Here is a 7,397-nt window from a genome sequence, read left to right as displayed (position 1 = left end):
TGTGGGTCTGTAGAATAAAAGCTATATAGCTTTTATTATGTTGAGGTATGTTCTTTCTATCCCCAGTTTTTTTAGGGTTTTTATTATGAAGGAATGTTGAACCTCATCAAATGCCTTTTGCATCAGTTGAAATGATCATGGGGTTTTGGTTCTTCATTCTTTTGATATGATGTATTATATTGTTTGGTTTGCATATGTTGAACCATCCTTGCATTCCAGGGCTAAATCTCACTTGGTCCTGATGAATGATCTTTTTTAAAAAGTCTTTTTAATATGTTGTTGAATTTGGTTTGCTAGTATTTTTTGAGGACTTTTGCATCAATGTTCATTAGAGATGTTGGCCCATATTTTTCTTTCTTGATATGTCTTTGGTTTTGTTATCAAGGTCATAGTGGCATTATAGAATGAGTTTGGAAGTAGTCCCTCCTCCTCTATGTTTTTGGAGCAATTTGAGTGGGATTGGTATTAGTTCTTTAAACTTTTAGTAGAATTCAGCAGTGAAGACATTGGGGTTTGGGGCTTTTTTTTTTTTTTTTTTTTTTTTTAAATTGGGAGACTTTTTGTTAAGGCTTTGATCTCATTACTTGTCTTTGGTCTGTTCAGGTTTTGGATTTCTTCATGGTTCAATCTAGGTAAGTTGCATGTGTCTAGGAATTTACTAATTTTTTTCTAGATTTTCTAATTTATTGGCATATAATTGTTCATAGTAGCCACAAACGATCCTTTGAATTTCTGTTATCAGTTGTAATGTCTCTATTTTTATCTTTGATTTTATTTATTTGGATCTTCTCTCTTTTTTTTCTTAGTCTGGCTAAAGATTTGTCAATTTTGTTTATCTTTTCAAAAATTCACCTTTTTATTTCATTGATATTTTGTCTTGTTTTCTTCATTTCAAAGTCATATATTTCTGTTTTGATCATTATTATTTCTTTTCTTCTCCTAGTTTTAAGTTTGATTTGTTCTTGCTTTTCCAGTTCTTTAAGATGCATCCTTAGGTTATTTATTTGATGTTTTAATTTTTTTTGATGTGGGCACATCCAGCTGTAAATTTCCCTCTTAGTACTGCTTTTGCTATAATTCATAGGTTTTGATATGTTGTGTTTCCATTATTATTTGTTTCAAAAAAATGTTCAGTTTCCTTCTTGATTTCTTCATTGACCCACTGATCAATTTAGGAGCATAGATTTTAATTTTCATGTGTTTGTATAGTTTCCAAAATTCTTGATTGATTTTTAGTTTTATTCCATTGTGATCAGGGAAATGCTTGATATCTCAATTTTTGGAATGTTTTAAGACTTTTTGTTTTACTTTACAGATGTTGCTGCTGCTGAGAGCCCTGTACCTCAGCCATGGTCAACCCCACCATGTTCTTTGACATCGCCATCAACGGTAAGCCCTTGGGCTATATCTCCTTTGAGCTGTTTGCAGACAAGTTTCCAAAGACAGCAGAAAGCTTTCATGCTCTCTGCACTGGAGAGGAAGGATTTGGTTATAAGGGTTCTTGCTTTCACAGAATTATTCCAGGGTTTATGTGTCAAGATGGTGACTTCACACACCATAATAGCACTGGTGGCAAGTCCATCTATGGAGAGAAATTTGGTGATGAAAACTTCATCCTAAAGCATACAGGTTCTGGCATCTTGTCCATGGCAAATGCTGAACCCAACACAAATGGTTCCTAGTATTTCATCTGCCCTACCAAGACTGAGTGGTTGGGTGGCAAGCATGTGGTCTTTGGCAAGGTGAAAGAAGGCATGAATATTGTAGAGGCCATGGAGCACTTTGGGTCCAGGAATGGCTAGACTAGCAAGAAGATTACCACTGCTGAGTATGGATAATTCTAATAAGTTTGATTTGTGTTTTATCTTAACCATCAAACTATTCCTTCTGTAACTCAGGAGAGTACTCCTCTGCCCCCATTTGCTTACAGTATGCTATAATCTCTGTGCTCTCACTGCAGTTCCCTTTGGGGTTTGTGTTCCCTTCCATGCCTAGCTGGATTGCAGAGTTAAGTTTATGATTATGAAATAAAAACTAAATAACAACAAAAAAAGACTTTTTTACCTAACATACAATCTATCCTTAAGAATGATCCATGTGCTGAAGAATGATCTGTGTGCTGAGGAAAAGAATGTATATTTTGTAGCCACTGGATAAAATGTTCTGAAAATATCTGTTAGATAAATTTGGTCTATAGTATAGAGTATGTCTGATGTTTCTTTGTTGATTTGCTGTCTGGGAGATCTGTCCAAAGTTGGAAGTGGGGTGTTGAAGTCTCCAACCATTATTGTATTGGGGTTTATCTCTCTCTTTAGCTCTAATAATATTTGCTTTATATATCATGTGCTTTAGTATTTGGTGCATATATATTTACAATCATTATGTCTGCTTGCTGAATTGACTCCTTTATTATTATAAAGTGACCTCCTTGTTGCTTGCAGTTTTTGTCTTGAAATCTATTTTGTCTGAAATAAGGATAGCTACTCCTGCTCTTTTTTGGTTTCCATTGGCATAGAATATCTATTTTTATTTCTTTTTTCAGTCTATGTGTGTCTTTATAAGTGAACTATATTTCTTATTGGCAACAGATCATTGAATCTTATTTTTTTAAATCCATTCAGTCACTCTATGTCTTTTGATTGGAGAGTTTAGTGCATTTACAGTCAATATTATTGACTACTAGGGACTTATTTCTACTAGTTTAAAATTTGTTTTCTGGTTCTCTTGTGGTCTTATCTTCTTTCTTTCCTTCCTTCTTGTCTTTTTTAGTGAAGATGATTTTCTCTGGTAGTATGCTTTAATTTCTTGCTTTTTATTTTTTGCATATCCATTGTATGTTTTTAGATTTGAGGTTATGATGAGCCTTGCAAATACTATCTTATAACTTATTATTTTAAACTGATGACAACACAGATTGCATATACAAACAAATATGCAGAAAGAAAACTAGAAAAACTGTACACTTTAACTTGATCCCCCACTTTTTAACTTTTTGTTGTTTCTCTTTATGTCTGATTGTACTGTCTACATCTTGAAATGTCGTTGTAGTCATTATTTTTGATTGGATTATCATTTAGTCTTTCTAGTTAACAACGGTAATTAACACTACCAATGGTAATGGTGGTTGTTACTTTTACTTCATTCTTTTTAATGATTTTAATCTCTTTGTTAAATGTATCTGATAGAATTAATGTAATCACTAATTCTATCATTAATTAATCATTAATAAATCATTTATTAATAAATCTAATCATTAATTCTATGAATTGTGAATTTCTTCTCTGTGTTATCTTGAATTTTCTTGAGTTCCCTCAAAATAACTATTTATTCAGTTTTCTCAAAATAGCTATTTTGAATTATCTGTCTGAAAAGTCATATATCTCTGACCATCTGGGGTTGGTCCCTAGTGCCTTATTTAGTTCATTTGGTGAGATGTTTTCCTGAATAGTGTTAATGCTTATAGATGTTCATCAGTGTCTGGACATTAAAGAGTTAGGTATTTACTATAGTTTTCACAGTCTGTGCTTGTTTGTACCTGTCCTTGGAAAGACTTTCCAGGTACTGAAAAGAACATAGGCCCCAAGCCGAATACTGCTGTAGTTCTTTTGGACTCATGGAAGCAACACCTGGGTGGTTTTGAATAAGATCTGGAAGAATTATCTTGATTACCAGGCAGACTCTTGCTCTTTTCCCTTGGTTTCTCCCAAAGAAATGGAGGCTCTGTGTGTGTGTGTGTGTGTGTGTGTGTGTGTGTGTGTGTGTGTATGTGCTGAGACACCTGGAGCTCAGGATGTGGTGATGCAAGCACCCCTGTGGCCTGCACCATGGGGACTGTGCAGGGTGAGACCTAAAGTCAGCACAGCACTGAGTCTTGCCTAAGGCCCTTCCCTTCAGGGTGGCAAGTTCCTACAGCCACCAAACATGTCCAGAGATGCTGTCTGGGAGCCAGACATTGAAGTCAAACACCTTAGCAGTTTACTTAATGTTATATTCTGTTGCAACTAAGCTGACACTCACACCACAATACAAAGTCCTTCCCATTCTTCTCTCCACTTTACTCGGGCAGAGGAGCCTCTCCCTATGGTCACCACCACAATCAGTCCATGGGGCTTCTGCAGGTCACTATTGATGTTCACTTAAATCCCAAGAGCACTTTTATAAGCTTGTGGTGAATGCCGGTAGGCCTGGAACTTACCCTTCAGGGTAGTGGACTCTGTTCTGGCCAAAGGTAGGTTCAGAAATTCTGTCCAGGAACTTAGGCCTGGACTTAGGGACTCCAAGAGACTTCTTGTTGCTTTGCCCTACTGTGGCCAAGCTGGTGTTAAAAATGTAAGACAATGTTCCCTTTATTTTACCTCTGCTTTTCTCAAACAGGAGTCTTTTATCGTAGCCACCACAGCTGGAAATGTGCTGGGTAAACCCTGAAGCCAGCATGTCTCAGAGCCCAAGGTCCATGATATACTTTCTGGGTATTTCTGCTGGCTGGCTATTCAGCGCCCAAGGGTTCTTGAGTCAGCAGGTGCATTAGTCCATTCTCACACCATTATAGAGAACTACCTGAAGCTAGGTAATTTATGAAGAAAAGATGTTTAATTGACTCACAGTTCCACAGGCTGAACAAGAAGTATGGCTGGGATGCCTCAGGAAACTTACAATCATGGCAGGTGGCTTAGGGAAAGCAAGTATGTCTTACCATGGCAGAGTAGGAGACAGAAAGTGAAGGAAAAGTGCCACATACTTTTAAACAACCAGATCTCACGAGAACTCACTACCACAAGAATAGCAAGGAAGAAATATGCTCCCATGACCCAATCACCTCCCACTAGGTCCCTTCCCCAACACTGGGAATTACAATTCGGCATGTGATTTGAGTAGGACACAGAGCCATACCATTTATCACAGGTAATGAATTCTGCCAGGAATGGTCCTTTCCTTCAAGGAAACAGTTCCCTTTTAGCCAAGGTGTGTCTGGGAATGTTGTTCAAGACCTAGGGCCTCATGATAAGGCAGCCTTTGTTTGCTGCCATATCCTACCATGTCTGAGCTGGTTCCTAAGATGCAAGACTTTGTTACTTTTCACTCTCCTCTCCTTAAGTAGAAGGAAGGTGTCACATTTGTTGCTGCAAGCTGCATTGATTGGGGTTGAGGGAGAGATTGGGCAAACACTGCCTTCGTCACACCAGCTGATGTCTCCCTAGGTCACATGCTAGTCCACTGGTTCTAAGCACAGCCTATTACTGGAAGTTGCCTAGAAATTGCAGTCCTTGTATCCTAGACTGCCCTTCAAGTTTACCTAGGACCCCAGAGCACTTCAGACTATGGTGGTGAGGCTTGCTGACTCAAGTTCTAGCTGCTGGGATGGGCAATTTCCCTCTTGCTAGGGCTGGTCTAAATGCTCCCTCCATGTGAAGGTGCTGGCTGAGTCCAGCACAGCTTTATTCTCTACTGTGACAGGGCACCACTGAGTTCAATGTAAAGTTCCTCAGTCACTGCACTCTCCCCCAAATTGCAAAGTTCCTCTCTCTTTGCTTCACAACTGCTGCTGGGGATGAAGAAGGGGTGGTATCAGTGATTCAAGACTCTCCTGCCCTCTTCAATGCCTCCTTTTGTGATATGAGATTAAAACCAGATATTATGATTGCTCACCTGATTTTTGGTTCTTGTGACGGCAATATTCTGTGTGCAGATAATTGTTAAACTTTGGTGTTCCAGCAGAGAACAAACTATGTAGGCAGTTTACTCTGCCCCATTACAGTTGTCTTTTTGATAAAATGATTTATTTTCCTTTGGACAGATACCCAGTAATGAGATTGCTAGTTTGAACGGTAGTGTCATTTTTAGTTCAGAAATGTATTTTTTAAAAGTCACAGATAGATTCAACAAAACTGATGACTAGATTTTAAGGAAAAGCATCTGTAGTACCTTGAATTCTGACCCTGCTGCAACAGTGCTGGGGAGTCCAGCTTCTCCAACATGGGGGGCTCCCATCATCTCCTACACAGTATTAGTGTAAGTAGCTCTGTAGTGAGAAGGGAGACTACATATCTTAATCAAAATCAGAGTACTTTCTCTGTGGATTAAACTAATCAAAAGGCTACACTATTTATTCTCAAGAAAGTAGAACTTAATTGATTTGTGTTAAAGTGTTGAAAAACTTTTCGTGTGTTGGCCATTTATTTCCTTTGTGTATGTATGTGTAGGCCATTTGTATATCTTCTCTAGTAAAGTGTCTAGTTAAGTCTGTACCCATTTTATTAAAGGGTAGTTCACATTTTAAAACTGATTTATAGGAGTTCCTTACATATGCTAAATTAACATTAATATATTCATGTTATTAATACTAGCATTAACAAAAGAGTATTTAATATAAACAAAATTAATATTCTAAATTATAATTTGGCAAACTATGGCTCCAAGCTAATGTGACCTGCAATCTTTTCTTAAAATAAAATTTCATTTAAACACAGTCATGCTCATCAATTTTTACATTGTCTGTGGTTGATTGGTCTTGTAAATGAAGTGTTGAGTAGTTACAATAGAAATTGTATGGTCCACAAATCTTGAAATACATACAATCTGAATCTTTATAGAAATAGTTTTCTGTTCCTTGTCCTAGTTTAGGATCGTAACAAAATAGTATCTTACAGTCTATAAATATGCTATATCTTTTCATTTAGTAAATTTTTCTTTTAGAGGTTTTTGATAGTTTTTATTGTAGAGATATTGCCTACCTTTTATTAAATGTACTACTATTTTATGTTTTCTTGATGCTATTTTAAATGGCAGTGCTTTTAAGTTTTAATTTTTCTGTTGTTTGCTGCTGATGTCTAGAAATACAATTGCTTTTTTGTATGTTGACCTTGCATTCTAAGACCTTACTAAATTTATTTACTAGTTCTACTAGTTGTTTGTAGATTCCATTGCATTTTCTACATGAAAAATGGTGTTTATGAATAAAGACAGTTTTACTTTTTCCTTTTTTAATCTTTAGGCTTCTTGTGATTTACTCCTTGCCTTATTTCTCTACCTGGGACCTCCAATACAGTTGCTTAGAAGTTATGAATGTAAACATACTTGTCGTGTTTCTGATTTTCAAGTGAAAAGCTTTTCATATTTTCCCAGTAAGTGTAATGTAAGGGTAGTGTTTCTTTGATGAGAATTTGTTCTTTTAAAGTAATGATTGTGTGATTTTGTTCTTTAATGTAGTAAATTATATTGAATTATTTTCAAATCTTAGACCAACCTTGCATTCTTTAGGTAAATACTACTTGGTCATGTTGTAATAAAACACACTGGATTTGATTTGCTAACTTGTCTATGTTCTTTAATGCCATTGGTCTGTAATCCTTTTTTAAAATAATATCAGGTTTGATAGAAGGATTATGCTGACCTCATAA

The 7,397-nt window shown here is 36.4% G+C and overlaps 1 long non-coding RNA gene across 1 annotated transcript in view; it reads left to right on the top strand.

Annotated features, from left to right (window-relative positions):
- The first annotated feature begins 1,325 nt into the window (after positions 1 to 1,325).
- The window catches only part of LOC140709061 (uncharacterized), a 350,527-nt gene continuing 344,455 nt past the window's right edge, over positions 1,326 to 7,397 (top strand). The window contains exon 1 of the long non-coding RNA XR_012089392.1: positions 1,326 to 1,389. This is a non-coding gene — a long non-coding RNA (uncharacterized lncRNA). The remainder of the gene's footprint in view (positions 1,390 to 7,397) is intronic.

The sequence above is a fragment of the Chlorocebus sabaeus genome, chromosome 18 (genome assembly GCF_047675955.1).
Source record: "Chlorocebus sabaeus isolate Y175 chromosome 18, mChlSab1.0.hap1, whole genome shotgun sequence".
NCBI classification, from domain to species: Eukaryota; Metazoa; Chordata; class Mammalia; order Primates; family Cercopithecidae; genus Chlorocebus; species Chlorocebus sabaeus.
The sequence above is the reverse complement of the archived record's forward strand: the minus strand, read 5'-3'. Positions and strand labels throughout refer to the sequence as shown.